The sequence below is a fragment of the Ovis aries genome, chromosome 8 (genome assembly GCF_016772045.2).
Source record: "Ovis aries strain OAR_USU_Benz2616 breed Rambouillet chromosome 8, ARS-UI_Ramb_v3.0, whole genome shotgun sequence".
NCBI classification, from domain to species: Eukaryota; Metazoa; Chordata; class Mammalia; order Artiodactyla; family Bovidae; genus Ovis; species Ovis aries.
Window position 1 is genome coordinate 6,974,488 of NC_056061.1, and position 22,292 is coordinate 6,996,779.

Genomic DNA, 22,292 nt, shown 5'->3' on the forward strand with positions numbered 1-22,292 from the left:
TAGGGGTGATACGTCCTGAAATCTGAGTCTTGTTTCTTCCCCCCAAGACAAGTTTTATTTGGAAAACGTTTCTAATTGTAAAAGTTGCAAGCAAGTTACTTTCATAGTTACAGTTCTATGGATCTAGTAGTTTCAGAGATCCCAGCATTCCAAAGTATATCTCAAAGTTAATAATACAGCCACATCCACACCAAAAGGAAAGCGCTTTTAGACTGGTTTGAAATGTACAGCTGTTCATGTCAGCTGTTCTCAGAAATGGGCCCAGCACTTCCTCGGAAACTAGGTGGGATGAAGGCACTACCTGCAGAAGTAAATGTCTCTAAATAAGTTAGCTACCTGGACAAGATGGTCCTTAGAGAACACAGGAAGCAGCAAGTCTCTGCTGGTGGGGTATGTGATACAGCTCATTTATCAGGGCACTCACGGGATCCCAGGGCCAGCAGCCGCTGGGACACGGTGCACACAGCGAAAGCTGTCAGCGAAGGGTGAGTGTTAAAGGGCAGCGATCTCTCCCAGTACCACTCAGCCTTCAGTTTACTACAGCAGAGGGCATGTTCTGGGGTATCTCCGGGAAAACACTTGAGACAGTAAAAGAAAGATGATCTAGAATGCAGCTACCTGCTGATGAGTTCCTTTGAGAGCTAGACACAGGCTCACATAGCCACAGATGGCAGATGCTGCTATAGAGAACTGCCATCTGTTCCGAATGGTTTAGCCTCTTTGGTTTGTAATGGTGCCCCTGGACTTGTTATCCTCTTTCATTTTTATTCAGCACATATTTATTATGTGTACGTAATAAGTACATCCTCTATAAGTGTGAAGGTAGTGAGCAGGACATATTTTTTATTAATTTTTATTGGAGTATAGTTGCTTTACAACATTGTATTAGTGTACTCCGTACAGCAAATAAATCAGTTATATGAATACATATATACTCATTTTTGGATTTCCTTCCCATTTGGGTCACCACAGAGCATTGAGTAGAGTTCCCTGTGCTATCCAGTAGAGTAAGACTTTTTTTGGTAAATTCTTAAAGACCTCATAGCCTGGCAAGCAAGAGGCATAAACAAGTTTATTCATTTATTCATTCAACAATTTTTAATAACTACCTACAATATCCCAGATACTGTTTAATGTTTTTGGCACAACACTGAATAAGAAGACAAGGAAGGATCTTAATCTCATGGTGCTTACTTGGTAGGAGGAGACAGATGATAAACGCAAAGATAAATAACTGAACAAGATAACTACAAATAGTGATAAGTACTGTAAAAAGATAAAACATGGTGATGTGATGGAGAAAAACCAAAGGCCTCATTGAAGAGGTAACTATTTGAACAGGAACCTGCAAGATGGACAGGAGCCAACCATTGAAGATCTGTAGGTGTGTGTTCTAGGCAAAGGCAACAATACAAAACAGAGCCCTTACACAGGAAATATTTTGGCGTGTTCAAGAACTGAGAAGAAAGTATGCTAGAGCTTAGTGGGAGAGAAGAAAGAGTGAGATGAGATGCGCTCAGGAAATCAGAAAGGGTCAACCCATCAGGACCTTAGAGACTTTGGGAAGGAGCACAACTTCCCAAAGATCCTGTAAAGGCCAGAGATGTTGTAAGTAGGGGATTGCTGTGATCTGAGAAGTTGCAATGACATGTGTGAGATATTTCATTTCTACTTTCTAACAGCACTCTCCCCCAGTATCTAAGAAACTTAAACTCTTTTCTTTATGTTTATTCTTTGGCCACAACTTGTGGCATGTGGGATCTGAGTTTTCTGACCAGGGATTGAACCTGTGCTTCCTGCATGACAAGCATTGCAAAGAGTCCTAACCACTGGACCATCCAGGGAACATAAGATGGGATACCCCGTGAGACACTGATGGTGGGGGGCTTTGGTTTCCTCTTCTTTGCTGGAGATTTCCATGTCAACACTATCTAGCAACTGCCTCTCCCAGGAGATTCATGAGTATTAAGATTTCTACTAGCCTTTCACACGAGAACAGCCCTATGTTGAGGAATTTGGCACACATATACATACAACCCCTAGTTTAATAGTTTCAGTAGTAGTCATGCATCAGGGGAAAATGACAGAGATGTCTGCAAACTAAATAGGACTGTGAGAGGGTGGTTTAAACACATAAAGGAAGACAATCACATCCTATATAGTAGCTACATGTTCTTGTATGTGAACATGTCTGCAAAACTCAAGGGACTCTTAGAAATGTTGGCTGCTGCTGCTGCTGCTAAGTCCTTCAGTCGTGTCCAACCCTGTGCAACCCGATAGATGGGAACCCACCAGGCTCCTCTGTCCCTGGGATTTTTCAGGAAAGAATACTGGAGTGGGTTGCCATTTTCTGCTCCAATGCATGAAAGTGAAAAGTGAAAGTGAAGTCACTCAGTTGTGTCCGACTCTTCACAACCCCATGGACTGTAGCCTACCAGGCTCCTCCATCCATGGGATTTTCCAGGCAAGAGTCCTGGAGTGGGGTGCCATTGCCTTCTCTGAGAAATGTTGGAGGAATGTGCATTTTTCAAAGAAACGGTAGGTTGTGCTAGGCAGTTAGGGAAGAGTGAGTCACAAACAGGCTACAACAAGGAATAGCACATCCATCTTCAAAAAAGCCTCAAATATTTTCAAAATATTGGGGGTTTCTGGATGAGATTAATCATTTGGGTTTATTTTGTTTTCATACATTCACCACCATTAAAGTTACTTTCATCATCACCCACACATATACACACATATATATAGACTTACATTGTTATACATATATATAGTAATATCAATTATAAATAATTGTAATATCTATGTATAACCATATTGGTCACTATGTATACTGGCATATATATCTGAGTCACTGTATATATATTACAATTATTATGGACTGAATGTTTGTGTCTCCCCAAAATTCATATGTCCCCTCCAATATGATGCGCTCTTATAAGAAGAGAAGAGGCATCCAGAGATCATTCTCTCATTTTCCCTACCTGTGCACAGAGGAAAGACCATCTGAGGACTCACTGAGAAAATGAGAAAGTGCCATCTGGAAGCCCAGGTGAGAGGCCTCCCCAGAAAACAACCCCGCTGACACCTTGATCTCTGATTTCCAGCCTCCAGAACTGTGGGAAAATATATTTCTGTTGTTTAAGCCACTCAGTTGATGTTATTTTGTTATGACAGCCCAAGATTAATTCAGATTTTAGTACCATGAAGCAGGATGCTGATGGAGCAAATACCTAAAAATGCAGAAATGGCTTTGATGGGTCAAGACTAGAAGAGTTTTGAGGTGCATGCTAGAGAAATCCCAAATTGTCTGTTGGCAGAAATATGGAAGGGGCATCCCTGTTGGTTCAGTGGTTAAAAAAAAAAAAAAAATCCACCTGCCAATGCAGGAGACAAGGGTTCGATCTCTAGGTTGACAAGATCCCCTGGAGAAAGAAATGGCAACCCACTCCAGTATTCTTGCCTGGGAAATCCCATGGACAGAGGAACCTGGTGGGCTACAGTCCATGGGGCCACAAAGAGTCAGACATGACTAAGCGACTAAACAACAGCAACAGAAATATGGATGTTATGGGAATTCCTTGACGGTCCAGTGGTTAGGGTTCCACGCTTTCATTGCCAAGGGCCGGGATTCAATCCCTGGTCAGGAAACTGGGATCCCATAGGCTGTGCGGCCTGACAAAAAATAAAATAATAAAAGATAAACAAATAAAAAAAAAGAAATATGGATGTTAAAGGTGATTGTAGAGAGAGCTCAACAAGCAAAGTGGAAACAGACAGAGACTGAAAGAGGTGAAGGTACACCTAGGTTTGTTTTTTATTTTCCTTACTGCTTACAGTTAAATGCAAGAGGAGATATAAACTGAAGGAACTGTAATGGCTAGAGGAAGCCTTTATTATCACAAGGAACAGAATGTTGGTAGAAAAAAAAGAACATTAGAGGTGTTTCTGGTGAAATCTCAGACAGGAATGAGGAACATATGATTGGAAATTAAAGGGTAGATGATCCTGTTGAAGGGTAACGGAGTTAGAGAAGGCGAGGTTCAGAAAATGAAGGAGACCGGCACTTTATAGGGGGCAGCAGTCAGATAGGCGAGCTGCTGTGTTTATCCAAGGAAAGAGTAAGTATATATAGGCATGTATGTGGAAAGCTACTGTCTTAATGGGGCCTGTTCTTCTCCAAGGTTGTTCAGAGTACTTATCTCTTAAACGGCTGGGGCAAGGAGTTCTGGAGATGGGCCAGAGGCTGGACCGGCTGGGAGCTGAGCATAATCATCCTAATGTCCATTTTTTCTTTGGGTGAGGGAGTTCTTTGTTTTGCATAGAGTGATGGGGAGGACCTGGAAGGGAGTTTTAACTCCAGGCTACCTCAAGCCATGCAACTTTCCTTCATTCCAGACCCTAAGGAATACATACAAAAAGAGAAAGAGAGGTGGGCGCTGTTAATGTCCAGGGCTTCTTCATGCTGATAAATGAGGGTCAGGGGTTTGTGGTCTGGGAGGGAGGAAGTCGAAGTCCCGTAGTGTTGATTTTCTATTTTAGCCATCAGGGTCTCAAGCAAAACAACAGTCTTGACTTGGTCTCGGGAAATGACTCGGATTCAGTCTTGGAGGAATCTCTGGAAAAGATTAAACAAACAAGGCCCAAAGGTGGGTAGGAGGATGATAAAAATGAATGGTCTGAGAAGGGGTAAAAGTTATAAAAGGTTTCCTGTAGCCACAGGATGGAGATGTAACCGTCAATGTGTTTGAGCGTGGCTCCTTGATGACTCGAGACCCAGATACCTGCCAGAAGTTGTTTCAGGAAAAACTGTAGCCGAGAAACCGACAGGCTCATCTGTCGCCAGTTGGGGCCAGTAGAAGCTGTGAGAGCGTTAGAGTTGTAGGGCCTGTGTGAGAAACTTGATAAGTATTAGTCTGGCAAGCATTTTCATCACTGGGCTGTATAACCTTTTTTTTTTTTTTTTTTTTTTTTACCAGGTGATGTATACCCTAGGGGTGATTTCTTTTAATTTTGCAGTGGTAGGGGTCAGCAGAATTACTGTGTAGGGACCTTGCCATTGGGGGTTAGATCTGAGTGGGACTGAACTGTCATGTTGACTTTGTCTCCTATTTGAATGGCTGAGTATGGAAGATTGGGGTGTGGTCGAGGGAGTAAGTTATCCACATGTTGTCAAAGGGCATCTCGTATCTGGGCAAGTAAAGGCAAAGGAAGGTGGAAGGCAGTTTGGGACTGTCTTGGGAGGCGGGAAGACCCAAAGGTATTATGGGCCTCCCATACGTGGCCTCAAATGGACTGATATTTAAGGGTTTTTTTTTTTTTTGGTAAGGCCTGGACTTTTAAGCAGAGAAGGCAATGGCACCCCACTCTAGCACTCTTGCCTGGAAAATCCCATGGACGGAGGAGCCTGGTAGGCTACAGTCCATGGGGTCGTAAAGAGTCGAACACGACTGAGCGACTTCACTTTCACTTTTCACTTTCATGCTTTGGAGAAGGAAATGGCAACCCACTCCAGTGTTCTTTCCTGGAGAATCCCAGGCTCGGCGGAGCCTGATGGGCCGCTGTCTATGTTGCACAGAATCGGACACCACTGAAGTGACTTAGCAGCAGCAGCAGGACCTTTAAGAGGGCTAAAGGGAGGAGTTTCGTCCAGTCTTGATGTAGTTCGATTGTTAATTTGGTCAGTTTCTTTTAGGACTCAGTTGGCTCTCTCAACCTTACTGGAAGACCGGGGATGATAAGGAATGTGAAACCTCCAAGGAACTCGAAAGGCTCGTGCAATATTTTGGGTGATTTGGGATGTGAATTCGGGCCAGTTGTCAGACTGGAGGGAGGAAGGCATTCCAAACCTTGGGAGGATTTCAGTAAGAATAAGCTGAGCCACAGTAGGGGCTCCTTTGTTAGTAGTTGGGAAAGCTTCAATCTATCTAGAAAATGTATCTACAAAGACTAGAAGTTTAACCCTTTTTACAGGTGGCATGTGGGTGAAATCTACCTGCCAGTCTTGTGTGGGAAAATGTCTGTGAATTTTGCGGGTGGGGAAAGGAGGGGGGCGAATGTTAGAATTAGGATTTGTCCTTTGACAAATGGTATAAGTTTAGGTCAGATTATTTAAATAAGCCACATCGTCCTTAATCAGTTTAATAAAGTTCTGAAGGAAAGCCTTAAGTACTTTTGCAGAGGGGTGGAAAAGGGAATGTAAATATGAAAGTAATGTGCGGATGTCAGGCTCATCAATTTGGACTATAGTAAAGACAGGACTAACAGAGGCAGCCTGCCATTTTGTGTCGTGATCTGTTACATCGTTATAAAAGGAGGTAGGACTATGTACCTGATGTCTCTGGCAAAGTATTACAGCAGCTTGTTTTGGGAAATGAGCCGCATGGAGGGGTTCGGAAATAAAAGAAGCATTGAGAATAGGTGTGCCCTTCTGAGTGAGCAATCTCCTCTCTTTCCAGATTATAATGTTAGAACGTAATATGTTATAGGCATATTTGGAGTCAGTGTAAATGTTTATCTTTTGGTCTTTGGCTAGGGTCAAAGCTTATGTGAGAGTTATCAGTTTAGCCTGTTGTGAGGATGTGTGAGCTGGGAGTGTGGCTGACTTGATGAGGTGAGGGGGGATGTCCCTTGTTGGGCTGTCCCTGAACTATAGCATATCCAGCCCCAAATGGGGCTTGTTTTGGGGCATTGCCATCTATGAACCAGGATGGGACTTTGGGGTCAGTAAGGGGCTGATCAGTTATATGTTCAAAGGGATTAAGTGTCATATCTAAGGTCTGAACACAGTCATGAAATTGGTGTTCTGTTTCTGGATCTGGTGTAGGGAGTAAGCTAGCAGGATTAAGAGGTTTACAAAGCATAAAAGAAAGGGATGGGTCGAGGAGGTATGTGTTGAGGATCTGTAGTTGAGCAGGGGGCAGAGAAAGGAAAGTCTGGTGAGAGAGTAAATCTTTGAAGGAATGGTGTGAGCATATATTTAGAGGAGCATTTTGGGTTAGTTTTTGGGCTTCAGGTATTAAGAGGGTAGTTGCAGCTAAGGCCTGGAGAAAAGGTGGCCATCTGAATGTGATGAGATCGAGTTGTTCAGATAAGTAAGCTAGAGGCTCCATATGTCTCCCCTTTTTTGGCACAGAATCTTTAAAGCATGTCCTTGTTGAGAATGTACAAAAAGGGGGAAAGGCTTGGTGTAATCAGGTAGGTAAAGAGAAGGGGCCTGCAGGAAATGTTTGATAAGAGTCTGTATTAGGGTGTGGAGAGAGGTGGGGGCCAATAAGGATTCATCTGAGTTTTTTCAAGTAGCTTGGTAGAGACGTTTTGCATGGAGGGCAAAATTTGGGACCTATATTTGGAAGAAGTTTAATAGACCTAATAGAGAAAGAAGCGGAGAAGGCAATGGCACCTCACTCCAGTACTCTTGCCTGGAAAATCCCATGGAGGGAGGAGCTGGTAGGTTGCAGTCCATGGGATCGCGAAGAGTCGGACACGACTGAGCGACTTCACTTTGACGCATTGGAGAAGGAAATGGCAACCCACTCCAGTGTTCTTGCCTGGAGAATCCCAGGGACGGGGGAGCCTGGTGGGCTGCTGTCTGTGGGGTTGCACAGAGTCGGACATGACTGAGGCAACTTAGCAGCAGCAGCAGCAGCAAAGAAAGAAGTCCTCTCTTGGTTTGGGGCCTGGGGGGTCTGTGCCAAGGCTCGAAATCTCTGAGTTGGGATTATTTTGGATGTGGGAGTGAGAAGTAATTTTATGTAATTGACAGTGGTGGAAACAGTTTGTGTTTTGGAGAGTGAGACTCTGTAGCCTCAGTTGTCTAGGGCATTTAATACTGCTGCAGAATGGACTAGGCAGTAGAGGAACAATAAATCGTCTACATATTGGAGTAAGGTAGTAGAGCCTAGGTCTAAAGTTTGTAGGTCTCTTTGGAGGGCTTGACCGAAAAAATGAGGGCTATCTCTAAACTCCTGTGGTAAAACAGTCTAAGTTAATTGTTGAGATTGATATGTGTCTGGATCCATCCAGTTCAGTTCAGTTCAGTTGCTCAGTAGTGCCTGACTCTGCGACCCCATGAATCGCAACACGCCAGGCCTTCCTGTCCATCACCAACTCCCGGAGTTTATTCAGACTCATGTCCATCGAGTCCGTGATGCCATCCAGCCATCTCATCCACTGTCGTCCCCTTCTCCTCCTGCCTCCAATCCCTCCCAGCATCAGAGTCTTTTCCAATGAGTCAACCCTTTGCAGCAGGTGGCCAAAGTATTGGAGTTTCAGCTTTAGCATCAGTTCTTCCAGAGAACACCCAGGGCTGATCTCCTTCAGAATGGACTGGTTGGATCTCCTTGCAGTCCAAGCGACTCTCAAGAGTCTTCTCCAACACCACAGTTCAAAAGCATCAATTCTTCGGCGCTCACCTTTCCTCACAGTCTCACATCCATACATGACCACTAGAAAAACCATAGCCTTGACTAGACAGATCTTTGCTGACAAAGTAATGTCTCTGCTTTTTAATATACTATCTAGGTTGGTCATAACTTTCCTTCCAAGGAGTAAGTGTCTTTTAATTTCATGGCTGCAATCACCATCTGCAGTGATTTTGGAGCCCAGAAAAATAAAGTCAGCCACTGTTTCCACTGTTTCCCCATCTATTTCCCATGAAGTGATGGGACCGGATGCCATGATCTTAGTTTTCTGAATGTTGAGCTTTAAGCCAACTTTTTTCACTCTCCTCTTTCACTTTCATCAAGAGACTTTTTAGTTCCTCTTCACTTTCTGCCATAAGGTGGTGTCATCTGCATATCTGAGGTTATTGATATTTCTCCCAGCAATCTTGATTCCAGCTTGTGCTTCTTCCAGCCCAGCATTTCTCATGATGTACTCTGCATATAAGTTAAATAAGCAAGGTGACAATATACAGCCTTGACATCCTCCTTTTCCTATTTGGAACCAGTCTATTGTTCCATGTCCAGTTCTAACTGTTGCTTCCTGACCTGCATGTAGGTTTCTCAAGAGGCAGGTCAGGTGGTCTGGTATTCCCATCTCTCTCAGAATTTTCCACAGTTTCTTGTGATCCACACAGTCAAAGGCTTTGGCATAGTCAATAAAGCAGAAATAGATGTTTTTCTGGAACTCTCTTGCTTTTTCCATGATCCAGCAGATGTTGGCAATTTGATCTCTGGTTCCTCTGCCTTTTCTAAAACCAGCTTGAACATCAGGGAGTTCATGGTTCACGTATTGCTGAAGCCTGGCTTGGAGAATTTTGAGCATTACTTTACTAGCATGTGAGATGAGTGCCATTGTGCGGTAGTTTGAGCATTCTCTGGCATTGCCTTTCTTTGGGATTGGAATGAAAACTGACCTTTTCCAGTCCTGTCCAAGTGAAGGCAAACAGGGGCTGTGAGTAGTGGTTTAGAGGTACAGTAAAGAAACCATCTTTGGGGTCTTATACCGTACAATAGAGTGTGTCAGAGGGAATATGGGAGAGAAGGGCGAAGGGATGAGTGACCACGGGGTGTACGGGTATTATGGTCTCGTTGATCTTGTGAAGATCTTGGACTAGATGCCGGGAGTGGGGTCTCTTTTTGCCTGCCAGTATGGGATGTGAGTTTGAGTGAACTCCAGGAGTTAGTGATGGACAAGGAGGCCTGGCGTGCTGCAATTCATGGGGTCACAAAGGGTCAGACACGACTGAGCAACTGAACTGAACTGAACTGAACTGATGGGAGTAATATGAGGAGAACACATAGGCCGCAAAAGGCCGGCTTTGAACAGTTGGGAGCCTATTGGTTTAAGTCCTCGTCGGGATTCTGTGGTCGGGGTATACTGAGTTTGGGTTATTATTGGAGAGATATTTTTAAGAAAGGCCTGCATGGGAGAATGGTGTCTGGCTACAGATGGGGCTTCGGTGTCCCAGACCTGAGGATCTATCCGGGGAAGTCCAGGGGGTAAGTTTTGGGAGTGAGGGCTGGCCAAGGGTTTGGGTGCCATTTGGATGTAAAGACTTGATATGGGATCTAAGAATGGGAGGTTTATAGAAATTTGTAGCTTACTCCGAAGATCATGTCCTATCAATGTCATTGGGCATTGAGGAACTACTATAAAAGAATGTGTTAATGTTGTCTTATCAAAGGAACAAAGGAGAGAAGGGTTTATGGTAATAAAGACTCCCAACTTGGATAACAGATCTCTCTCTCTAGGAGTGCCATTGGGCACTTAGGCATTATGAAGAATGAGTATATGAGGGTCGATTTTCCAAATTGACACAGTAATGGAGGGCTGGTTTTTGGCCTTAAGGGAACTCCAGAGACCCCCTTGATGGTGAGTTCTAAGTCTTGAGTTGGGCCAGAGTAGGAAGTTAAGAGACAGAAAGTGGCTCTAGTGTCTACTATAAAGGAGGTCTTTTTTCCGGCCACTACCCCGTCTACCCCAAGTTCCGAGCTCGTGTCCGGGACACTGGCCAGGTGGCTGGAACCCAGGCCCCATCGTTGGAATAATTCTCATAGGGTTGGACTGGGGTTTGGGGGAGAAGTGGGGATCTCTCCAGGGGCACCAGATCGTCCCTGTGGACATTCCACTCTCCAGGTCTGGGAGGTGGGGATCTCCCCAGGCGTGTCAGGGCATCTCTGGGGACAGTCCACCTTCCAGTGGCCCCACTGACCACAGGTTGGGCATGCTTTTATGGGGGGCCATGGGTTCAGACATGTCTTTGTCCATTGTCCTGTCGTGTTGCATCAGAAGCAGGGTCCAGGGGTGGGGGGTCTTAAGTTTCAGTCTGGGATGACTTGGGATGGGCTGATCTTAATTGCCGCCACCAAAAAGGCATATTTAGCTTTTCTCTCATGGTCTTTTTCTCTCTTAGCCTCTTCCTCTCTATTATTGAATGTCTTGAAGGCTATTTCTAGAAGGTCTCTTTAGGGAGGGGGAGTCTCAGGGCCCTTTTCTAACTGGCATAGTTTTCGGCAAATATCGGGGGCTGACTGGCTTATGAACTGGACATGTAGGTACAGAAGTCCGGCAGGGGTGGAAATATCTAGATTAGTGTATTTTTGGACTGCCTCAGTAAGCTATGAAAGAAAAAGGGCAGGATTTTTATCTTTTTATTGAGTCACTTCCTTAATCTTATCTTAGTTAATATGAATGTGAGAGATTTTTAGCATTCTTTCTAGTAAACAGGTGATCATATGATGCAGGTTCTGGATGTCAGCATCGCCTGCTTGATATGTCCACCATGGCTCAGTTAAAGAGACTGTATCATCAGTCACCGGATTAGTCTTATCTTGGTTACGGAGTTGATCAGCATGAGTCCGGGCTGCCTGTCATATGCATCTTTTTTTTTAATCAGGGGTTAAAGTGGCATTTAGGATGATATCAATAATTTCAGATATGCAGATGACACCACCCTTATGGCAGAAAGTGAAGAAGAACTAAAGAGCTTCTTGATGAAAGTGAAAGAGGAGGGTGAAAAAGTTGGCGTAAAGCTCAACATTCAGAAAACGAAGATCATGGCATCTGGTCCCATCACCTAATGGGAAATAGATGGGGAAACAGTGGAAACAGTGGCTGACTTTATTTTTCTGGGCTCCAAAATCACTGCAGATGGTGACTGTAGCCATGAAATTAACAGATGCTTACTCCTTGGAAGGAAAGTTATGACCAACCTAGATAGCATATTCAAAAGCAGAGACATTACTTTGTCAACAAAGGTCCGTCTAGTCAAGGCTATGGTTTTTCCAGTGGTCGTGTATAGATGTGAGAGTTGGACTATAAAGAAAGCTGAGCGCCAAAGAATTGATGCTTTTGAACTGTGGTGTTGGAGAAGACTCTTGAGAGTCCCTTGGACTGCAAGGAGATCCAACTAGTCCATCCTAAAGGAGATCAGTCCTGGGTGTTCATTGGTAGGACTGATGTTGAAGCTGAAACTCCACTGCTTTGGCCACCTGATACGAAGAGCTGACCCATTTGAAAAGACCCTGATGCTGGGAAAGATCGAGGGCAGGAGGAGAAGGGGATGATCGAGGATGACATGGTTGGATGGCATCACTGACTTAATGGACATGGGTTTGGATGGACTCTAGGAGTTGGCGATGGACAGGGAAGCCTGGTGTGCTGTGGTTCATGGGGTTGCAAAGAGTCAAACTGAACTGAACTGAAAGATCATTTTAGGTTAAATGATATATTTGTGTAACACGGAGGAATTTTTTTTTTAATCGAATAGGATTTTCTGAAAAGGATCTCAATTTTTCTTCAATTTGGCTCATATCAGAAATTGAGAAAGGCACATGAACCCACGTAGGGCACTCTGGTCCCACGACCTCTCTGAGAGGAAGTGTGTTTGTTTTGGTCCTGGCCAGTGGAGGGTGAGTGGAAATCTCTTTTGGGATTTTGGAGTAATCACTTTTTGTTTTGGAGGAGGAAGGGCTAGAGGATAGGGTCTCGTCTCTGGAAGCTTTTTTTCTGGGGTGGTAGGGAGGAGGCTCATTTGTTGGGTCAAAATTGGGGTCTAAGGGTTTAGGGGGCCTTTTAGGGGCTTTAGATTTGGATTCTTTTGTAATGGAGGGGGAGAGAAAGCAGAGGAGGATTTGATAGGTAGAACAGTCTTTGTAGAGAGAAGGATAGCTTTTAAGTTCTCAGAAGGCTTGAATATATGGGGCCTTCGACCGTTTGCGTTTGAGGAAGTTACTGAGATCTGATAAAATATTGAAATCAAAAGTCCCGAACTCAGGCCAGTGATCTGCACAGAGTTGTTTTAAGCGGTTAGCTTTGAGTTCAGTGAGACTGGTTTGAGATTCTTGAGAACACAGGCCAGAGAGGAATCTTTTGGGACAGACTGGCCAGACGCCCATAATTGAAAGGCAAGCAGAGGCTTCTATTGGGAGCTCGAGTCGTCCCCCGTAGTGGCAATAGGAGTTATGAGAAGAGAGCTGGGTGTCAAGGTGGAGCATCCCCCACCGTCGACCACAGAGTGGCCCTAGGCTGGGGGTCCCTGGGACCCAGAGAGGACTGAGTTCTAGGGCGCCTCTGGAACACCATCTGGATCTTACCTTAATCTAGGGGCCGGCTTGAGTGGAGTGTTGCAGGAAAAGCAGCCGAACGGCAAAAGGCCTCTGTCCTGGACTTGGTCGGTCTCATGGCAAAGAAAGTGTAGAGAAAAGAGGAAGAGAGAGAGAGGCCAATATTTTTCGGGTTACATGGAAAACCAAAAGCTCTTACACCGGACTTGTACTGCTCACGAGGGCACAGGCCGTCCTCTCGAGGAGGTCTTGAAAGCCCGGGCAGGAAAGTGAGATTGGCAGGCTTCCAAGCTCCGAAGAGCTGGCCGTGGAGAACGAGAAGGAACCTCAACCTCCCGGGTTTGGGCACCAAAAATGTAGCGTAAGGGAGTTAGAGAAGGCGAGGTTCAGAAAAAGGAGACGGGCACTTTACAGGAACAGATCACCTTTAATGAGACGAGAAGGGGCAGCAGTCAGATTAGCAAGCTGCTGCGCTTATCCAAGAAAAGAGTAAGTATATATAGGCATGTATGTGGAAAGCTACTGTCTTGATGGGGCCTGTTCTTCTCCAAGGTTGTTCAGAGTAGTTATCTCTTAAACGGCTGGGGCAAGGAGTTCTGGAGATGGGCCAGAGGCTGGACCAGCTGGGAGCTGGGCATAATCATACTAATGTCCATTTTTTTCTTTGGGTGAGAGAGTTCTTTGTTTTGCATACAATGGTGGGGAGGACCTGGAAGGGAGTTTTAACTCCAGGCTACCTGAGCCATGCGACTTTCCTTCACTTGTTATAAAATGATGAGGAACTTGGCTGAACTGTGTTCCAGTGCCTTGTGAAAAGTAGAACTTGCAAGGGATGACCTTGGATACTTAGCAGAGGTTATTTCTACACAAATTTTGAAGGGGAAGATGCAGCAGGGTTTCTCCTTATTGCTTATAGAAAAAGGCAAGAGGAGAGAGATGCTTTGAAGGAATTGCTTGGGTTTTTTAAAAATTATTTTTTAATTAAGCTTTGGGTAAAATTTTTTTATTCATCTGCTGCTTTTTTCTTTCTTTGAAAATATTTGTTTTAATATATTTTAAATTCTTTTATATTCTATTTTTACTTTCCTGAGGGAATTGTTTAAAAATCCCATACTGCAAAAATGAGAAAGTGTGTCCTGAAGGAGTGCCAGTTCCTGTCCTGTATCTGGACAGGATCTCCATAGGAAGATTACTCACAGATTTAATCAGCCATCTCAGTTGAAGCCAGTAATAGGAATGAGATTATACCAGCAGAAGTGCTGCCAACTGAAGGAGAGACAGAGAAAATGGGATAGAATGAAGGAAGACTGGCAGACTTCCACAGGACAGGTGTACTCACTTCCGACGAGTTCCCACTCTGGATCCATATCTGAGAACATTTTCAAAATATATCTTAAATCAGTGGTCAAAGACCTAAACGATCAGAGAGCTCAATAACTGAAAACACTTACATCTGTTTTCATAGGCCTCTACCAAGTTAGGTCTTTCTAGTTCTCCACTTAGCAGTGTTGCCATGGTGTATCATTTTACATTTTTATTCTTATCCTACTTGTTTCTTCATATCTAAAGTGGCTTTATTGTAGGCATCAGATAATTGGGTTTTGCTTCTTTAGGGTTTTGCTTCTTTATTCAGTATGAAAATCTCTATCCTTTCCAGGGGGTGTTTGGATCGTGTATCCGTTCAGTTCAGTCGCTCAGTCATGACGACTCTTTGCAACCCCATGGACTGCAGCACGCCAGGCTTCCCTGTCCATCACCAACTCCTGGAGTTCACTCAAACTCATGTCCATCGAGTCAGTGATGCCATCCAACCATCTCATCCTCTATCATCCCCTTCTCCTCCTGCCTTCAATCCTTCCTAGCATCAGAGCATTTTCCAGTGAGTCAGTTCTTCGCATCAGGTGGCCAAAGTATTGGAGTTTCAGCTTCAGCATCATGTATACCTAATAAATCATGTATATCTAATATGTACCTAACCTATAATAATAAATAATAATCTATTACCTATAATAATGATTATACTTAATCATTTATACCTAATACATCATGTATACCTAGTATGATTATTAATGAGTGGATTTAATTTTATTTTCTCTTTTTTTAGTCTTTTCTCCCTGACTTCTGCTTCATTTTTTATTAATTGAACATTTTGATTTTTCCTCTTCTGTTCACTTTTTAGCCATAATTTTTTAAAATTTGTCTGCTTGTTTAGTTTTACTTGGTTTTTAGTGTTTTACTGAATTTAGAGGGTTTTTCTTTAATACTGTTTTTACTGCTTTAGAGTTTTTAACAACACTATCTAAGATGTGAGCCACATATATAATTAATATTTTTTCTAATAGCTGTATTAAGCTAAGTTAAAAGGAACAGGTGAAATTTTAATACTTTAAAAATCTAATTCAATATATTCAAATTATCATTTCAACCCATAATAATACTGAACTATTAATGAGAAATTTTAAATTATTTTTTCCACTATGCTTTTGAAATCTGATATGCATTTTACACTTGTAGGCTATTTCCTTTCAGATGAGTCACATTTCAAGCGGTAAAGAACTATGTGTAGCTAATAGCTACAGAGGTAGACTGTGGGGGTTTATAGAATGCATTCTTATCACAAGTGATAGTACACCATTTGACATAAAGTAGAAAAACCTTAAGCAAAACACCCTCCTCCCCCCTGGCCTTAGTGCATTCAGTGTCATTTGTTTTTCTTTTGTATAGACACGACTAAGCGACTGAACTGAACTGAACTGAACAACATGTTATTATTATTTTTTTGCTTTGTATATTTTTAAAAGATTTTTAAAGTAAGAAAAATGTCTTTTATATGTACTCATATTTACCATGTTCAGTGTTTTTTGGTTTTTATGTAGATTCAGATTTTTTTTGGTCTGAAGGACTTCTTTTAGTCGCTCTTACACAAATCTACTGGTGATGAATGCTTTCAACTTTTGGATAGCTGAAAACATCTTTATTTTTTCTTCATAGAGAAAAATATATTCATAGCCTATACAACTGTAGGTTGATAATCTTCTCTCTTCAGTATAGGCATACCTCATTTTATAGTGCTTCAAAGATATTGCTTTTTTTACAAATAAACTGAAGGTATGTGGCAACCCTGTATCAAGAAAGTGTATTGACACTATTTTTCCAATAGAATTTGCTTGCTTCAAATTCGTCTGTCACATTTTTCTAATTCTTGCAATGTTTTAAACTTTTTCATTACTGTGTGTTATGGTAATCTGTGATCAGTGATCTTTGATATTATTATTGTACTAGTTTTTGGGTGCCTTGAACCACATCTATATAAGATAGTAAAATTAATTGATAAATCTGTGTTCTGGCCACTCTCCCAACCAGCAGTTACCCCATCTCTCTTGTAGGATCTCCATATTCCCTGAGACACAACGATATTGAAATTAGGGCAGTTAGTAACTGTACAGTGGCCTCTGAGTATTCAAGTGAAAGGACGAATTTCTTGTCTCTCACTTTAAATCAAAAGCGAGAAATGGTTAAACTTAGTGAGAAGGGCATGTCAAAAGCAGAGATAGGCAACCAAAGGTAGGCCTCTGGCACCAAGAGTTAGCCAAGTGTGAATGCAAAGGAAAAGTTCTTGAAGGAAATTAAGTGTGCTGCTCTAGTGAACATGAATGATAAGAAAGAAAAACAGTCTTACTGCTTTAAACAGTCTCACTGCTTTTTCTCTAAAGAGAAAGTGGTCTGGATAGAATATTAAACCAGCTTCAACATTCCCTTAAGCCAAAGCCTAATCTAGAACAAGGCCCTAATTATTTCAATTCTGTGAAGGTTGAGAGAAGTTAGGAACCTGTAGAACAAAAAATTAAAGCTAGCAGAGGTGGGTTCATGAGGTTTAAGGAAAGACACTTGTCTCCATAATATCACAGTACAAAGTGAAGCAGCAAATGCTGATGTAGAAGCTGCAGCAAGTTATCCAGATCTAGCTAAGATGATGAATAAAGGTGGCTACATTAAAAAACAGATGTTCAATGTAAATGAAACAGCATTCAGTTGGAAAAAGATGCCATTTAGGAATTTCATAGCTAGAAAGGAAAAGTCAATGTCTCTTCAATGCTTCAAAGCAAAGGCTGACTCTCTTGTTAGGGGCTGATGCAGCTGGTGACTTTAAGTTGAAGCCAGTGCTTACTTGCCAGTCCAAGGGCTGTTAAGAATAATGCTACATCTACTCTGCCTGTGCTCTATATATGGAACAGCAAAGCCTGGATGATAGCACATCTGTTTACAACATGGTTTACTAAATATCTTTAACTTACTGTTGAGATCTACTGCTCAGAAAAAAAAGATTCCTTTCAAAATTTTACTGCTCATTGACAATGTACCTGGTCACCCAAGAGCTCAGATAGAGATGTGAAATTAGCTTACTGTTGTTTTCAGGCCTGCTAACACAACATCCATTCTGCAGCCCGTAAATCAGGGAGTTATTTTGACTTTCAAGTCTTATTTTCAGAAGTCTTAGGGGCAGAAGGTCTGTGGGTAAGAAATACACTTCATAAGGCTGTAGTTGCCATAGAGAATGACTCCTCTCATGGATCTGGGTAAAGTCCTTCTGAAAAGGACTCATCATTGTAGATGAGATGCCATGAAGAACATTCATGATTCAGCAAAGAGGTTAGAATATTAACAGGAGTTTGGAAGTGATTCCAACTCTCATGGATGACTCTGACAGACTCACAACTTCAGTGGAAGATATAACGATGGATATGGTAGAAACAATAAGAGAACAAGAATTAGAAGCGGGGTATGAAGATGTGGCAGAATTGCTGCAACTTCAAGATAAAACTTGGATAAAACTAGCTTCATAAGGATGAGCAAATAAAGTGGTTTCTTGAGATGGAATCTACTTCTGGTTAAGATGTTATTAAAGATGGTTGAAATGACAAGAGTGTTTTTTTTTTTTTTTCAAAGAAGCCCCACACTTATTAGCACCCTATTTATGTATTTGTTTATTTATTTAGCTGCACTGGATTGTAGTTGTGGCATGCAGGCTCTTTAGTTGCAGCCTGTGGGATCCAGTTCCCTAATCAGGGATTGAACCTGGGCCCCCTGCATTGGGAGCATGGAGTCTTAGCCACTAGACCACCAGGGAAGTCCTGACAACAGAGTGTTACACCAGCTTATTTGAAACAGCAGTTGCAGGCCTTGAGAAGACCGACTTCAATTTTCAAAGTTCTGTGGGTAAAATGTTAACAAACAGCATTGCATGCAGATAATGCAGAGAACAGAGAAACCATTCACTCAAGCAAGAGTCGATTGATTTAGCAAACTTCCTTGTTTTATTTTAATAAATTGCCATAGTCATCTCAGTCTTCAGCAAACCACCGTGAACAGCCAGCAGGCTCAACATCAAGGCCAGACCCTCAACCAGCAAAAAGGTTATGATTTTTTGAAGGCTCAGATGATTGATTGATTGTTAGTACTTTTAGCAATAAAGTATTTTAATTACTTTGTATATATTTTAGACATAATGCTATTCCACATTTAAGTTTATAATATATGTGTTTTGTATGCACTGAGAATCAAAAAATTATGTGACTCACTTTATTGCAATAAATATTTGCTTTCTTGCAGCAGTGTGGAGTCAAATCTGCCATGTGTCTCAGGTGTGTTTGATCTTAAAGATATCGCTCCACTGTCTCTGCGCTTATGTTGTTTTCGATAAGGAGTCTTCTATTAGCTTTATGATTCTTCTTCTGTATGTATTGTTTCTCTCTGGTTGTTTTTTAAGACTTTGTCACTAGTTTTGAGCAATTTAATCATGTGCCTACATGTAACTTTTATTAAGTTTCTTGTGCTTGGGATTTGTTGAGCTTCCTTGATCTGCTGGTTTATAGCCTTTACCATATTTGAACAATCTGGGGCCATACTTCCTTCAGATATATTCTTAAGTTCTCCCTCCTTTCCTTTGAAAATTCCAAATTTTAAGAATTTTTTTATTTTGGAGTAATTTTTGATTACACAGAAGCTGTAAAGGTAGTGCAGAGAATTGACATACATGCCTCTCTCCATTTCTCTATTAAGATCTTATATACTGTCATACCTTTGTCAAAATTAAGAAACCAACACTGGCACATTACTATTAACCAAACTTTAGTTAGTTATTACTTGAATTCCATCAGTTTTTCCATTCATGCCCACTTTTTGTTCCAGGATCCAATCCATAATACCTCCTTGCTTTTATTTGTCATATCTTCTTAGTGTCCTCTGGTCTGTGACTGGGGATATTAATTTTAACAATATATTTTAAGACAATATATCAAAATATCATTTCAAACTGTGATCAGTATTTTTAAAATTATCTATTATTTTACATTATTTTTTATACTAAATCTTTAAAATCTAGTGTGTATACTCTAAGACAATATATCAAAATATCATTTCAAACTGTGATCAGTATTTTTAAAATTATCTACTAATTATTTTTTTCATACTAAATCTTTAAAATCTAGTGTGTATACTCACAGCACAAATTACACTCTCTTTGGAAGTACTTCATCTGAATTGAGAACTCACAAAATTTACAGTTGAAAAAGCAGACTAACAGTCTCTGGTGGTTCCAATACACTTAAAATTCTTCCAATAATTGCACTGTTTTTAAATTAAAATTAATTAATTAAGAAATTTAATTCCTCAGTTGCAACAGCCATATTTCAAGGGCTCAATTGCCCTATGTGGCTAGTGGCTACCATACTAACTAGTGCAGCTCCACACCGCTGTAAGACTTTTGACATTTATTATGAGCTCTCAAGTGGAAGAGTTAGTCGCCCTATCGTGTCTGACTTTGCAATCCCATGGACTATAGCCCACCAGGCTCCTCTGTTCAAGGAATTCTCCAAGCAAGAATAATGGAGTGGGTAGCCATGCTCTCCTCCAAGGGATCTTCCTGACCCACAGATCAAATTTGGGTGTCTGCACTGCAGATGCTTCACCGTCTGAGCCACCAAGGAAACCAAGTAAAGGAGTGACAGGATCTCAATGAAGTTGACTCTGCTCTGCTGGAGAACAAACTGAAGTGAGGGCAGAAGCAAGGAGTCCAGCCAGGAGGCTACTACCATAACCAGGTGAGTAGTGAAGGTGTCTCAGACTAGGGCAGTAGTAGCGGAGGTGGAAAATAGTGGTAGGATTCCCACATTACCTTGTTAGACCTGACACAATCTGCTTATGGATTAGATGTGGGATTAGGAATGACACCAAAGTCTTGGGCTTAAAAAAATATTATGAATGTCTTTTACAGAGAAGATTTTGTAAGAAGCAGATTGAGAGCAGGGAGATTAGGGGCTATTTTGAACATTCGAGTTTAGGTTTCTCCATCCATGGGATTCTCCAGGCAAGAATACTGGAGTGGATTGCCATTTCCTTCTCCAGAGGATCTTCCTGACCCAGGGATCGAACCCGGGTCTTCTGCATTGGAGGCGGACGCTTTAACCTCTGAGCCACCAGGGAAGCCTCTATAATATCTACTTTACATTGACATGTTAAGTAGGCAGTGGATATGAATCTGGGGTTCAGGGGAGAGAGGTCTGCTAGAGTAATATATTTGGGAGTCATTAATGTGTAGATGGTATTTTAAAATGTAAGAGTGCAGGCTATCACTGTAAAGTGTTAGCAGTAGTATTTTCAGAAAAATGCAAGTTTTGGGGATTGGGTCCAAGAGCTCAACAAAATTGGTGGCTCGGTGGTAAAGAATCCACCTGCCAAGCAGAAGACAGGAGCTCTGGTTTGGGAAGATTCCCCTGAGAAGAAAACAGCAACCCATTCCAGTATTCTTCTTGCCTGGGAAATCCCATGGACAGAGGAGCCTTGCAGGCTACAGTCTGTGGGGTCACAAAAGAATAAGACACGACTTAGGGACTAAACAAGTTATCTTGTCTAAGCTCGCTCTGCTCGCTTTACAACAGGCCAATGAATTGCAGAGGATGAGACAAGGAATACAACTTTATTCCGAGAGCTGACTGACCGAGAACATAGCAGACTAGTATCTCAAAATAACCATCTTGTTGGGGTTTGGATGCCAGGTTCTTTTATTGATCAGAGATGGGGGGAGGTGAGGAAACAAAAAGGCCATTAATCTTGCAGCTATCTCCTAGAATGGCAGGCCTCAGGCCGGGTATATGTTCCTCCTTCCTGCCATCTAGAGGTGGACAGGTCTCTGAACAAAGGCACTTTAACAGGCACAAGGGCATGATTCTCTGAGGTAAGCCATTATGTATGATTATAATAACAAAGCAAGGAAAAGCAAGTCCGCGACAGTTCCAACAGATTGGCTTTTCCCTGCAATAGCAGCAGCAGCAAAAGCAGGTGCTGGACTCAACAATGCAAAGGCAGGGATGAGCCAACCAGTAAATCATTTTGCTCTGATGAAACAAAAATACAGAGCCAGAAGGTATTTTTAAAATGTACTCAGTGAAGGGCTTTCAGGCTGGCCGGGTGGCTAATCAAGAGCTGGGAACGCGAGGGTTCAAAAGACAAGCTTTGGCGTTAACAAGGGACAGCTGCAGTTAAGTTTCTTACATGTACACAAAACCGACCAACTTCTCCTACCATAGAGCATACGTCATTCTGCTGGTACAACAGGCATCTCGTTTCCAAGAAGAAGAGAAAGCATCGCCTCCTACCGCAAAGGAACTTAGCAGCCAAGCCAGCCCTCGCGGAGGGTACTTGAGCTCTAAAGTGGGACAGGCTCGGAGGGGGATTAGGGAGGCTGATAAGGCGAGTTCAAGCGTAGAATCTCGGTGGGCGTGTGTGTTCTGCGCTGAATTCTGACAGAATGGGAGGACCTTGGCTTAAAGAAAAGGCAAAGGGTCATTTAAAGATAGTGGAAGGACTAAGGTTAGTGGAAACTCAAGGACAAAAAGCACTGAGACTTTTGGGCTGGCGGCAGGGCTGAAGGCATTGCGAACGACCCTCCGCTACCACATCCTCCGGCACCGAGGACCGGGAAGGACCAGTAAGTGAGGCGGCGGAGGGGGCAGAAAAAGGCCGACTCACCAGGCACCTTTAAGGTCCTGATGCTGAGAGCGGCGTCTGCGGGCCCTATCTCCCTCTCACCGACCAACTCCAGCCGGGAGCGGATCCTAACGGGGCAAAACCCTGGCCTGGTTTTTTAACCGGAAGGTGCCGAGGGGCTGGTCTATCCGCTCCTCGAACTTCCGGGGGGCGGAGCCGGTGGAGTCAGAACGGAAGACCCCTGCCGCGAAGGACATTCGCAGAAAAAGGGGCGGTGCCGGCGCTCACCGACCAATC

General features: G+C 42.7%; 1 long non-coding RNA gene across 1 annotated transcript; it reads right to left on the reverse strand.

Moving 5' to 3' along the window:
* Positions 1–3,793: 3,793 nt before the first annotated feature.
* LOC121820144 (uncharacterized) lies at positions 3,794–22,192 on the reverse strand. Its single transcript, XR_006060566.2, has 2 exons — positions 13,041–22,192; positions 3,794–4,618 (listed from the first exon to the last, which is right to left on the reverse strand). It is a non-coding gene; the product is annotated as an uncharacterized LOC121820144 (long non-coding RNA).
* Between the last annotated feature and the right edge of the window lie 100 nt (positions 22,193–22,292).